Genomic DNA, 14,827 nt, shown 5'->3' on the forward strand with positions numbered 1-14,827 from the left:
ACCCAGGCATCCATTCTCGGATTTGCACCTGCAGGCTTGGCTGCCGAGGTCCTAATTTACTCATTCATGAAAATGTATTCCTCGACTATCCCCCCACCCTTGTTTTTTCTTCTTCTGTTTTTTTGTTTTTTTTTTTTTCCATACTACTTTTAGTACTTGGCACAAAGAGTGAGCCTACATTTGGACTTAAATCTTTCTATTATTCTATCTATATACAGACAGGTACATCATTTTAGTTTGGGCCAGGGGGAGGTATTTTAATGTCTGCATTTGATATTTTGTACTCTATTTGCACAAGTGCCTTAGTTTTACAGCTTGAATCCTGGGTCCGGTTTTTTGTAATACAGAATGTGGCTGGCCTTGCTTTCTGCCTCCTGGGAGGTACCCTCTAATCCTTGGGATTTCCCAAGCGGCTGAAGTGTGGGAATGTCTTTGTTATTCCTGGTGGGCCCCTACCGAACACCTGATTGCCCATGATAATGAGGTGGCTTACAGAAAAGCTGCAAACATCTGGGAAGAATTCCCATCCGCCCTCTACCTGGATTCATCCATTGTGAATATTTTGCCACCTTTGCTTTATCATTACCTATCTTTTTTCCTTTAAAAGTTTTTTTTTATTTAAATGTATTGGGGTGACATTGCTTAACAAGACTTTTAAAGTGTCAAGTTCTCCATCACCATATATTTCCATACTGTTGTTTGTGTCTCTGAGGGTTTGTTTGTTTTTCTTGTTTATTCCTTTGTGGCTTTCAGTTTTTGTAAGCCACGTATGAGTGAAATCATAGGGTTCTTAACTTTTTCTGACTTATTTCGCTTAGCACGATATCCTCAAAACCCATCCATATTGTTACAAGTGGCAGTATTTCATCTTTTCTTATGGCTGAGTAGTATTTCACTGTATGTATGTATCACATCTTCTTTATGCTGTGTATCTTCTAAACCCTTTGAGAGTTAGTTGTGAATACGGCATCTTCTCCCCCCAAATGCTTGGCATTTACGAAGAACAAAAGACATTCTCCAGCACAGCCTCAGTATAATTATCAGTACCAGGACATTTCACATCGCTACACTACTATTATCTTATCTACAGACCTTGTCCAAACGCTGCCTATTAGCCCAATAATGTCCTTATAACACTTTTTTACTGACCTAGGTTCCAATCCAGGATCATGTATCGCATTTAGCTGTCATGTGCCATCAGTGTCTTCTAATTTAGAACTTCCTCAGCCTCTCTGGGTCTTCGATGACACTGACATATATTTTTTAACACAGCAGGCCAGTTGTTCTGTGGAATTTCCCTTGCTTTTGGTTTAACTGATGTTTCCTTATGATTAGATTTGGGCTTTGTCCTTTTGGCAGGAATACTACACAAGGGACGCTATGACCTTCCGGGCATCTCCTGTCAGGAGCACACGATGTTCGTTTGTTCCATTAGTGGGGAGATTGTTTGAGCATTTGATTAAGGTGTTATCTGCCAGGTTTCTCCACTGTGAAGTTGTTATTTATGAGATGCGCTCTTCAATGTGTTTCTATTCCCTACACGGTGTGGATATTTCAGCTCTTGTCACAAACAGCTCCTAGCGCAGTGATGCCATAGGCCAGGTGGCTTACAAGCAACTGAAATGGATTTCTCACAGCTCTGGAGGCTGGGTGTCTGAGATCAGGGTGCCAGCAGGGTCTGGTGACAGTCTCCTTCCAGGTCATGTGGTGGAAGGGCAAGGGAGCTCTGCGGGTCTCTTATATAGGGGCACTAACCTCACTTGTGAAGGCTCTGCCATCCTAACACCATCACATTGAGGGGTAGGATTTCAACACATGAATTTTGGGGAGATACAAATGTTCAGACCATAGCACTCAGTAGGGGTGGGATGTTTTCTGAAACTTTCTAAACAGATGTATTAATTTTTTAAGCAGCATAAGAAATTGTTATAAATGTATCAGCTTAAAACGATAAGCAATGATTATCTCTCAGTTGCCATAATATAAAATACAATAAAGATGAAAACCTGACAAGCACTGTCTACAAGAAAGTTACATTAAATATGAACACACATAATGGTTCATAATAAAATTGGGGGGGGGCAATTACATCATACAAATACCAAAACACAGCTGTACTAGCTATATGGATACCAGAAAATGTGCACTTCAGAGGAAGAAATAATACCAGGGATAAAGAAGGATATTATATAAAAGAATCAATTCACAAAAACTAAAAAACACCTTAACATTTTTATGCTGTCAACAACTGGGCTTCAAATGCATGAAGTAAAACCTGACAGATTGGAAAAAAGAAATAAGCATATCCAAAATTATTATTTGGGTTCTTAACACTCCAGCAGCAGTGGGATTAATTGGAACCTCAGTGGAGGTGAACAACTCCCTACCATGCGCAGATCCAGGTGGGATTCTGTGTGGCATCGAAGGACACAGAGAAGCAGTGTCGGCAACATTCCCACTTGCAAGTAACTCAGCTGTCACTTGAGCTTCCTTTGGAAGCAGGGTGCAAAGGAATAAAAGAGAAAACATGACAAATATATTTTCATGAGGGTCTTTTTGTATTAAACATATTCTACACTCTTAAACCGATGTCACTTTAACAACATACGTATACAGGACCGCAAAATCCTGCGACATAGCGAAAAATCCGCAATAATTAAATATAATATTTTTAAAAATCCCACAATACAGTGAGGCCGCGATAAGTGAACCGCGATATAGAGAGGGACTCCTGTACTGCACTGTCCACCTGTCCTGCTGGGGGACGTGGGCTGAGCAGTTGGGAGGACCCGTGGCTAACAACAAGGATCGTCCATGAAGTGTGTGCCGGAGCCGGACGCAGTCCTGTGTGATTCTTAATTCCCCTAACGACCTGCTTGGGCAGGTATAGTGAACACCCCGTCTTAAAGAGGACGAAGCTGGGGTTTGCTCAGCCAGTAAGACCAACCACGTAATGTGACAGCTGAAGGTTTAGTTTCCAGCATTTTATTTGCATTTTCCTCTCTCATGTAGGGGCAGCAAGTAGGGAAAAGGTGAAATCTCAGCTCCTGCAGAAACTGGTAATCAACCTGTGACTAGGTCAGTTGAAATGAGTACATATATATATTTGTTTGTTTGGAAACAGGAACATTTGTAGTGCTAGCCACCTTGTATTGCTTTGTGGGGTCCTCTCAATAACCCCATGAACTCTGTCTTAGGGTGCTCACTTTATAGATGGAAAAACTGAGCTCCAGAGATCACAGCTGGCAAGTGGCTGAGCTGGGATTGCATCCAGCTCTATCTGGTTCCACAGTCTGGCCTCTAAGTTCTTCCTCACAGACCCAGGACTCGTGAAGGAAGATGTCCCTGGACAGGAGGCTTTCAAGGGTCCCCTCTGTGCCCCTTTCAGACTGACAAAACAAGAAGGCTGGGTAATGTCTGAGGTTGGCCAGAATGCAGGGAAAGAATGAGAAGCGAAAACTGGTATAGACGGTTCAGAGGCACCCGTGGCTCTCCCAATTAAAACACCATTTCCGGTTTCAACCAGTGCTTCCACTGCTAGAATTGTTTTCTATGGCAATATTGGGACACTGTGGGGCAGGAAGGAACTCTCCTCTGTCCTCCTGGGTTCTTTTCAACTCGCCTAATCATTAAATCTACATGAGACCTATTAACAAGAGAAAATAATCAAGTTTCATTACATGCACACATACGGGATGCCTACATACACAAGAGAGTCAGAGATGGAAAGGGGAAATCAGGTGTGTATAGCTTTCTGGGCCACGGCATGTGGGACTTCAAAGGTCGCTGCAGAATGATAAGAAGAGCAGATGGTCAGTAACTAGAGGTTTGCTGTGTCCTCCAGATAGAGCATAAAAAGTTACTTTTCAGGGATAACTCTTATTATGGGCAAGGCCCCTACTTTAAATTCTTTAAGGGAGAAGTAAAAGTTTTCACAAGTCTTCAAGGGCTCTATTGCCTTCGGCTCAAAATATTTCACATTGCCCAAGTGGCAGATCTTGAAGAGGCCTGTTCTGAACCCCTCCAACACTTACACAAAGATATGTATCTACATCCATATTCACATACACATATAGCTTTCTCTCCATAGCATTGTAGGTAAGAGGAAAAGTTAGAATCAACTTAACTGTATATTAAATTAGGAGATTAGTTAAGAACATGACAGAATACCCAAACAATGGAAAATCATGTGGCTGTTAGAAAAAGAGCAAGGCAGATTTATTCATGAGGCCATGGAAGGATGTCCAAAGTATACTCTTCAGTGGAAAAAAGGGAACCTCATGAATATCATATGGTGTACTCTGTGTAATAAAAAAGTGAGGTTTAGCCCTGGCTGCTTTGGCTCACTGGATTGACTCCTGGCGTGTGATGGAAATGTTGCTGGTTCGATTCCTGGTCAGGGCACATGCCTGGGTTGCGGGCCAAGTCCCCAGTTTGGGGTGTGCAAGAGGCAACTGATCAATGAATCTCTCACACATCGCTGTTTCTCTTCCTCTCTTTCTCCCTCCCTTACCCTCTCTCTAAAAGTAAATAAATAAAACCTTTAAAAAAAAAGTGAGATGTATATAGACAATTTGCAGAGGGGAATTTTAAGAGCTGTTAATAGAGGTTACCTCCGGGAAAGAGAAATAGAGGATCTTATACCATTTATTCTTTACCAGAAGCATGTATTCCTTTTATATTTTAAATAACATTTTGTTTTACTTTCATCTTTTATATACTTAGCAAACATTTTTATGCTGATAATGGGGGAAGCTGTGCACGTGTGGAGGAAGGGGGTATATGGGAGATCTCTGTACCTTCGACTCGATCTTGCTGTGAGCCTAAAACTGCTCTAAAAAATAAAGCCTATTAAAAAGTAAAACGTGCGTATATTATTTGTATATTTTCCGGCTCAAGAAATGTCATTAACCCAACACAAAGACCGTTGAGTATACCTTTAAAAGAAATAGAACTAGGACTTGGGGTTTCTGTAGTGTGAAAACACCTTTGAAAGGAAATGAAACAGGGCCCAAGAGTAGTGGCACTTCCTGCCTGCCTGCAATTGAAGGAACTTGCATTCTTAAAGGGGCAGAGGAGGACAGTTACCGTCAAGACTATGGCCGTTACAACTCGAAATCAAACTGACTACAGACGGGGCCACAACAGGCCTCCTTTCTGAAATGCAGCGGAAACCCGCAGAGTTCGGTCAGCCAGCCCACTGCAGGCCCAGTTAAGGGACACCCTTAACCAGAGCAGCTATTCCTCAGGGGAGTTTTGGTAAAATGTGAGCACATTACCTTGTGCTGAATTGAATCATATTTTCAGTGGCATAGCGAAACTGCTCTTGGGAGCCTGTCATGATGTGTGTATGGGTCTGAATATTCCTATACTGGATTTAAGTAGGAGCACCTGTAGCCGAGCTGAAGGCTGCAGAAGTGTGCGTTTGCACAGATGCTTCATCTGAAAGCATTGCCACTATTTTGCGTCTGCTGGCTCATTCTTGCCTCTTGACAGCCCTGTAAGGGTATGATAGGGCAGCTGGCGTCCTATCTGTAAGTAAAGAAATGAGACACAGGGTTAAGTGACCTGCCCATGATCTCTGGGTACATAGGGAGGCCAGGAATGGGTCCCAAGCTTAGCAGGTTGGCTTCTGGCCTGGGGCCCCAGAAGGGGAGGAGCTGCGGTTTCCTGGGGTTTCATCATCCTTCCATCCGTCTATTTGAAAGTAACTTTCCACTGAGTTCTCCTCGACCTACCTGAGACTTAAGGGCCAGTGGAGCCCCGCGGTGGGGGCTCTGACACGGGAAGGATCCAAGTGGGTGACGTGGGTAATGCATGGCGAAAGCCTGGATAAAACATGTGAGGCTGGGGGGTGGGGGGCAGTGGCCAGGAGTGGAATCTTGCCCACCGCCAGCTATGCCCTCTATCCTTGGTTACTCTCAGCTGACTACTTTGCGTGGCCTTATAGCATAGGAGATGAGAAGGGTCATACAGAGGATGTGTGAGTGGGCGAATGCCTGGAGCTACCTGCCCCAGCTGGGTCCCCAGGCAATGGAGAGACGGGAAGGGGCAAGAGGGAGGGAGGGAGGGCGCCTCTTCCAAAACAGGTGCGGATAGGGGGCTGCCTCCCTGCTGTCCTGTGGATCACTCAACACGGGTTTCTCATCAGACAGACTCTGCTTATCAGGAGCCCATAGGGAAGGAAGAGCCCACACGGCCTCCTTTCTCGGCCTCCGGAACAGGAGCGAGGCTTAGCCCAACCTCACGGCCATAGTGTCAGCACATGGTACCTTCGTTCCCCACTGGGGATAAATATGTAATAATAATGGTGATATGATAACTTTATGTAGATGTTTCTGATCTTACGTGTCATTGAGGTCCATCGTGGAACATGTAGAGAGGACCATGATAATGGATGCTTACAGCCTGCTTATTGCACAACAGGGACCAGTCAAAGGGTTTCTCATGTAGTCCTCAGAACAAGGTAACGTGTGAGGATCAAGGGGAGAACTAGGCTTTTTACCCCCACTTTATAGAAGGGAACCAGATTACCTAACTCCTCCAAAGTCCCATTGCTGATATGTGGGAGCTGGAATTTGAACCCAGGCAATCAGGCTCAAGGTGCCCCGCTCCTTGGGACCCTACCAAGTTTCTGAGAAGAATGTGGGAGAGATTTGGGAGGTTTTATTTTGTTTTTCTTGTTTTGGTTTTAATTGCATAGTTTGTTTTCTCTGAAATTTACAATTATTATTATATGATAGTGTATATATGCAAGGAATATAATCAAACAACTGATAATACCTGTAAAAATTGGAAGTGAATATTTGGGGTGGGGGGAGAACCAAATTGAGAAATGACTGAGTTAATAGCCAGTCACAGCTGGTTTTGTAGGAGACTCAATCACTTTTTTTCTTCTCAAAGAGTTTCGACTTCCTGAAGAAATGTACCCTGTGTGCTCAAACGCAGTTTGTGATGATACCACGAGCGAGGCCTGATGTGCCCCAGAAAAAAGGCCAGCCCATGAGGCATCAGAAGCTTTTCCTCCCCACTCCCCCATATCCAGGTTGGAACACAGACTCACCTGGAAGTTATCTACCTCTCCCTTCCCCTGCCTCCACTCCAGGAGCCCTTCATGTGCCCCTGCAGTGCCTCCTCTGCCTAGCGGGCTTGCCTTGTCTGCCCTGCTCCACGCTGCCCTTGGGAATCAGTTCCCTGACCAGTCACCTCCTGCTCACCTCCTGCTTCTAAACCTTCCAGCGCTCCCCACCAGCAGTGGCAGAAAGTACAAGGGCCTCCAGTTGGCCTTCTGAGTGCCACAGTTTGGAACCAGTACTATCAGCTCACTTCTTCTTCCTCCATGCGACCAAAGCCATGGCTGCAGCCGCGAGGGTTTATCATTCCCGATGCATGTTCCTCTCCGTGTCTCCACTTCCAGACCATTCGAGCTGTTCCCTCTGCTCAGAAGGCATCAGTCTCACTCCCAACCTTACGACAACCTTAGGAGACAGACATCCTAGCACACAGCTTATGAGGGAAGGCTCTGGCGTCGGACTGCGCAGGCCTGGCTTCATGGGTGTGCAACGTGTGCAGTCGTGTAGGGGCGGCATTCAGGAGGGCCCTGTGCTCATGCGCTGCTCTGCTGCCACCGCCTCAGAATTCTAGACCTTTGGGAAGGAGAGCAGTGGGTTTGCAAGTTTCATAGCCAGTCCCAGTTCTGACACTGACAAACTGTCTACCTGTAAAATAACTAAGAAGAATTGTGTAGGGCTCAGAAGGGGTCGGACCTGCTGGAAGTGATCAATAAGTAGGAGGGATCATGATTCCTATCCCACACAGAGGAAACAGGCTCAGTAATCTGATCAGTGTCCCACAGCTGTCACATGGTAGAAAGTGACGCAGATTCACTTTCACTTCCCATGAGAATGTGAACTTTCCGACGTAGCCCTGGCTCTTCTTATCACGTGGTCACATCTGCTCTCAGTGTGTTAGCTATGTGACAGCAGTCACGGGCTGTCCATACAGCTTTCCTCTCTCTTGCAGAAGCCTTGAAAGGAAGCAGAGTGCAGAGCTGGTATTCCTTCCATTTGATAAATGAGGATAGAGGAAGTAAGTGACGGGCCTAAAGGCCCAAATCCAATTACGAGCTCTGCTGAGACAAAGATGGCAGCGGCGGAGTCTGGGGCTCCTGGAACCCATTCATCATGCCTGCTTCTCTTCAGTCCTGAGCCAGAACTCTCCTTCCTTCGCAAAGGAGTCTGGTCCTGAGGGAAGGCTGCTTCTGGGGGCCAGTGGCAGGAAAGACAGATTGCGCTGTAGGAAGGGGGCCAGAGGGGGCTGCGCGGCTCCAGCCTCCCAAGACGAGCTTTCATTGTCCTGCAGCGGTGCCAGCCCAGCACCAGGATTGCAGGGGGTTTCAGGTGGCAAGCAGGGGCCCAGCACTCAGTCCTTGCTTTATTCACACATTCTCAATCCAGTTATTATGCTTTGGTCTTGGGGAAGGCCCCATGCTGGCAGGAAACGATGCAAAAGTGATGAAATACTATCTAGTCCTTAGGAATTATAGGGAGAGAGGTGACAGGAATGCCAAGATTTACAGCCATCAGTAAATGCTGAAAGCCACATTTATGACAACGCAGAGGGGAAGGCAAAGGCCTACAAGAGGAAGGAAAAAAAAAGGCTCCCCCAGGAGGTAGAATTTGAGCTGAGACTTGAGGAACGAGGATGCCTACGGGCCACTTCCACTGTATTACTTTCCTATCCTTGCTGTAACAACGACCACAAATTAGCAGCTTAAGCGACACCAATGTATTATCTTACCATTTTGGAGGTCAGAAGTCCCACGCAGGTCTCACAGGGCCAACATTAAGGTACTGGAAGGCGGTGTTCCCTTCTGGAGGCTCTAGGGAAGGGTCTGCTTTCTTGCCTTTGGCTGCTTATAGAAGCTGCCCGCACTCCTTGGCTTGTGACTCCGTCTGTAAAGCCAACAATGCTGCATATCACTGACCCTTGTCTGTAGTTACATCTCCCTCTGGTTCTCCTCTCTGCCTCCCTCTTTCATGTGTGAGGACCCTGTGATTACATCAGTCCCACCTGGATGATACAGTACTCTACCTATCTTAAGGTCACCTGACTAGCAGCCTTAACTCCAACCCTTTCGCTGTGGAAGCTACATATTCGTAGGTTTCAGGGGTGAGGATGTGGACATCTTTGGGGCAGGAAGTATTTTGCTTATTACACCCAATTTATAGATTTCTCCTTGCATGGCTTTCAGTAATTCATTCCAGTCTCTCTGAGCCTGTGGCTTCTCATCTGTAAAGCAGGAAGAATACCCATCCTGCCTATTTCACAATGTTGCCAGAAAGTGAATGAGATAGTGTGTGTGAAATGCTTTAAAAATGGTAAACCGCCCTGTCAACATAAATGTTCCTATTGGGGAAGGGATCACATGAATGTAATCTTTGGTATCTGCTATGTCGTGGGGAGGGGCTACAAGATGTTCTATTCCAGGTGGTGCACATCTCTTCCCAATGCCACGCTCAGTGACGCCACCCTGGGATCTTGAAATCACCCATGGTGGGAGTATTTACACCATGGAAATTGGCAAACATTACACATCAAGGTGCCCTACCCTCCAAAAACTCCAGTTGTTAAATATTTACCAGCACATCGCCATTTTATCCTATTTATTTAAGGAAAAACACCTGAAATGCTTATTATTCGTTTACAGTAGAGATGAGCAAACTGAAGCTTGGAGATGGTGATAAAGCCGCTTAAGATTAATACTGTGAGACTGGCGAGGCCAACTTGTCGTATACGCCAAGGCTTTGGTCCTACTGCCACACCCTCACAACCATGCTCCCCCCCCCATCTGCCTACCCTGAGAGCTCGTTAGTCTAACCAACTGTCCACAAGAACTGTGGGAATTACAGCGTGTTCAAAAATGTAACCATCACCCTAAGGTGGTAGATGGCCATTTTGTGGCTGTGGAAATGAGCTTTCATACGGTTCCCCGGAGTCCCTGCCTGCATTGGTGGCTCCGCTGTATTAGCCTTTAAACAGACTTGACCTAAATTGTGTTTGGAGCCTTCCAGCCCAGAGGTTAGGCAGCACAAGAAAACAGTCCATTCTCCACTGTCAGCTACAGAGCTTTGAAGAGATTTGATGCCAACAAATTACCAGGTCAAAGTCAAAGTCTTGTATGGCTTCATTGTAGACAACCTGGAAATATTTGAAGGTCAGCAAATACCAGCGCTTCATTCAGAAATGGATAAATGTAATATCAGGCTGGTATTCTTTGGGAGAATTAACAGTGGCAATTTAAAAAAGAGGGGGAAAAAACTTCCCGAATTTGCTTTTTAAGAAGATTTTATTAATTTTTAGAGAGTAGGGAGGGGAGTGAGAGACAGCAGCGTGCAAGAGAAACAACAATCAGTCACCTCCCGTGCCCCCAACTGGGACTGCTCACAACCCAGGCATGTACCTTGACCAGGAATCGAACTGGTGACCCTTTTGGGTCTGCAGAATGACACCCAACCCACTGAGCCACACCAGCCACGGTCTGACTTTGCTTTATGTTCAATTTTAATAAGGCTCCCAATCCTCTGACCCTGTGCTAACTTTTTCTTACTTTGGGGTTTTATTATAAATTTGCTGGAGGCGTAAGGAATCTAAAGTACAGGCATACCTCGGAGCGGGTTCAGTTCCGGACCACCGTATTAAAGCAAGCAGAGCAATGAAACAAGCCGTAATGTTTTTGCTGGTGGGAAGTGTCGAGCCTTCAGTTTTGAGGGAAAACGCAATACCTGCGAAGCGCAACAAGGCGAAGCACAGTACAACGAGGCGTGCCTGTAGTTACTGGGTGTGAAACCTGACTTAACACCTGAGCAAAGGCTGCTTATCTAACAATGCTTCTCAGTCTTGGCCGCATTTTGGAATCACCTGGGGATCTTTCAAAATCTCCAGCTGCCCAGGCTGCATCCAGCCAGTGAATCAGAATCTCCGGGGCGGGGCCTGGCGTCTGTGCACATTGAAACTCTCAAGTGAGTTCCGCATGCGGAGTTTATTGTCCTGAGCCCACTTTACATTTCGATTTCTTGGGGGTAGGGGATTGTTGATTATAGTCTGTTAGGAAAAGGCTTAGTATCCAGTTTCAGCTGGAGGCCCTGGCTCCGCGGGGGTGAAAGGCCTCAGGACTTGTTTTCTAGAAGATGTTTCAGGGAATAAAGGAGCCCCACACGTAGAAAACCAGTTCTCCCAGCCTCGTGTGACATCACCAGGAGCCAATAAAAAACTTCCACTCGAGTTAACAGGTTCTTGTCTAAATGGATTAAACCTAGAAATTCTTGGACAAACTGCGTAGGGTTAGGTTCCCCTCCCCAAACTACTCTTTTTAAGAGCCAGAGCCCACTCTCTGATTTGCAGTGGATCCAGTTTTTTCATCAACTCGTAGTTCCCACACGTTGGCTCCGAGGCCGCTGTACGTATTGATTTCAGCCCAGAGGCCGGGGAGAAGCCAGGTTTCACAGTAAACAAAGAGGATGCCCCCCCCCCCCACCGCGCCCCGCTGCGCCCTTCTGGCGAAGCTCAAACCAAAGCGTTAGGTAGACTGTTGCTGCCACCTACCGGCAGTAATTGGTGTTGACTCTTGAGAAAGAGTTGTGTGCCCCCTGGTGGTGGTAAACCGCACCTGGCCCCGTCTCATGCTGTTGCTCCGTATTTTCCTAACAATACTGGAGGCCGAAAGAATTTCCCCCTTAAGTATATCGGATTGAGTAATGACAATACATGTACTCATCTAGTAGTTTACTTTATCTTTGGACGGGTTCATGTGAATCTTCAATGCGTCTTCCTTTTGTAATGTTTCATATTCCGTGATCAGAAAATGAAGATCATGTGTTCAGATTAGCCCAACTTTAAACCTCTGGCCATTGGAAGCTGGAAAGGTATGTGCAAAGCTGTCCCTATGATTTGGAGGAACAGGAGGACTAGGAGAAGCCAACCTGTTGCTGTTTAAGAGACGTTCAGCAGGTGTTTGTCCAAACGATGTCCCCTGAACATTGCTCCACTGGTATCATTAGAGAGACATCATTTGGTCTTAAGAGAGTGACATCAGTGAACAAACCATAGAGAGCTCTAGAAAGGTTAATATGTGCATTATTTATATAATAAACATACTTCTTAGATCACTTTTTAGAATTTTATGGTGCAAATATTCCTTAAAGATCTGTTAAGATGCACCATGTTTGGCGCTGTGGGGGCTACAGGCATGTCCACGACGTGGCCCCTGCCATCAAGGAATTTATGGTCTTGTTGGGGAGGGAGCTAAAGCTTCTATGAGCTCTAAGAGCTCTGGCTGGTGTGACTGAGTGTGTTGAGTGCTGCTTTGAGAACTGAAAGGTTGCTGGTTCAATTCCCAGCCGGGGTACATGCCTCAAAATGTGCTCCCAGCCAGCGGCATCTGCATCACCTGCGAACTCATCAGAGTTGCAAATTCTCGGGATTGTCCCAACTGTGCTTTAGGAAGCCCTTCAGGTGATACACGCCAAAGTTTGAGAACCACTGCCTCAAAAGACAGGTAGGCTTCTTATCATTAAAGGATGGTGGAAGGGCATTTATTCCACGCATCCCTTACATTGGTATTGTGATTCATACCATAATATCTGATCTGACCTTTACAATAGCAGCACACGAGATAGAGAAGGGAGTGGAAAGGTGCAGAGTTCGGAGCAAATCTGAGTTGGGTACAAATCCTCACTGTGGCACAAAGCTTTGTCTGCAGGGGTGAGCTCTTCAACCTTTCAGACTCTTCCTTCTCACCTGTAAATGGTTGTGCTCCTTCACTGAACAGCCTCCAAACTGTGGCTTTCCCCCCACTCTCTCTGCCTTGTTTCTTTTCTCACCTGCACACCCGCCTCCATACTTCCCAGTTCTTTCTTCTCTTCTCTTTCCCACCACCCTATACAGCTAAAACTTGCTCACCTTTAGCAACTTTTTTAGTGTACTGAACCAGGAGGAGAAATGCCTCTCATGGAATCTTCAGGGTATTGTCTTTTGTGTGTGTGTATGTGTTTTATGATGAGGTGATGCTTTTTGGTGGCTGAAATTATAAAACAGAGGGCAGAAAAAGATTAAAAAAAAAAATAGAGCCCTGGCTGGTGTGGCTCAGTGGATTGAACTCCAGCCTGCAAACCAAAGCGTCGCTGGATTGATTCCCAGTCAGGGCACATGCCTGGGTTGGGGGCCAGGTCCCCAGTTGGGGGTGTGTGAGAGGCAACTGATTGATATATGTCTCCTTCTCTTTCTTCTTCTCTTCCCCTCTCTCTGAAAATAAATAAATTAAAAAACAAAACAAAACAGTACATATCAGAATAGAGACCATCACCATAAACCTGAAAACATTTCCAAGGATTCACAAGGTTGGGTGAACCTCTATCAGGCCTTCAAATCAGAGACAGAGAGAGAGAGACAGAGAGAGAGAGAGAGAGAGAGAGAGAACGCCCCACCAAAAAAAGAAAGAAAGAAAAACAGAGAGAATCTGTGGTCAAATGAGTTTGGACACGATGTAATAGGTCCTTTTTGCAGCTCACGATGCATATTAGAAACACTGTAATAACCAAGCAGTTCCTAAAGCGATTTGACCTCAGGAGCACTTTTGATGGAGTACTTACTGACATGGCATGGAATTAACTTGGGGAAGTTGGGCTTTGAATGGTGCCATGGAACCTCTAAAGCATCCGGTGCTGACCCAGCCAGGGCCCGCCTTGTGACCCTGGATGCAGACCCATGGCTATTATGTATTTGTTTATGGACCATCCCGTGATCCCTGCACAGTAGTACTTGACTCACTTCTTCTACTTCATGACATCTGCCCTTCCTTTTCTTCTTTGTGCTGTGCTTGCTCAGGACCACAGGCCAACATTCAGATAAGAATGCAAATCATTCTTGCCAGGCTTAGAGTGGCATAGAATCAGGACTGTGGCATCCAAGCCTATTGGCGCTGAATAGTATCCAAGAGACAACCAGCATGCTTGCTACTAGGAGTGGAAAGGGGGAAATTTTTCTGAAATGTACTTAGAAGAAAAAGACCCAGAAAAAATGAGCAACGTTGGGCAGAATTTTCAGTGTTTTGAACATAAATTAAACTCATACATTTTATATGGATCCTGGGATATATGTTGATACTCCTCCAATAATGGGTTTGGCATTGCACAGGAAATGGAACATATGAACGAGGTCAATCCAATACATTTCAAAACAATCAGATCCTTGAGACCAGAAACTTTGTCCTTCATAAGTACTGCCTGCCATTGGTGGAGGAAAGGTGATAGAAAAAGCCCTGCCCCTGTGCACAGGTGCTACAGTGTGACATTTCAGTGTGCCCTTTTCCTCACGCGGCATCTGTTGTCGTGTACAGGTGGAGTTTATCTGAACCTTCATTCATTCACTTAAAAAGTATCTATTGAGAATCTTTATTGTGTATCAGGTATGCTAAAAATACTGGGGACAGAGTGATGGACAAAAAGATACCTTCCCTCATTTCTGGAGCCTACAGTCTAATGTGTTAATACCACTCTATTTCTCTATCGCTTACCCAACAAAACTTGTGATAAGTGCTGAGATGATGAGGGAGCATCTAACTGAGATTTCAAGATTAGGGGAAAGCCTCTCTAAGGGACATTTAACCTCTCCCTGTAGGATGAGCAGTAACTGGCTAAGTGAGGTCTGGAGGAGGAGGTGTCCAGGAAGGTACCATGTGTGTAGGCACCGAGGCGACAGAATTTGGTATGTTCTCAGCATGAACTGAAGGCTCTTCTTGGGGGTTCTTAGAGGGGAGGCTGGAGGACAG

The sequence above is a fragment of the Furipterus horrens genome, unplaced genomic scaffold, assembly GCF_987537825.1.
Source record: "Furipterus horrens unplaced genomic scaffold, mFurHor1.1.pri manual_scaffold_17, whole genome shotgun sequence".
NCBI classification, from domain to species: Eukaryota; Metazoa; Chordata; class Mammalia; order Chiroptera; family Furipteridae; genus Furipterus; species Furipterus horrens.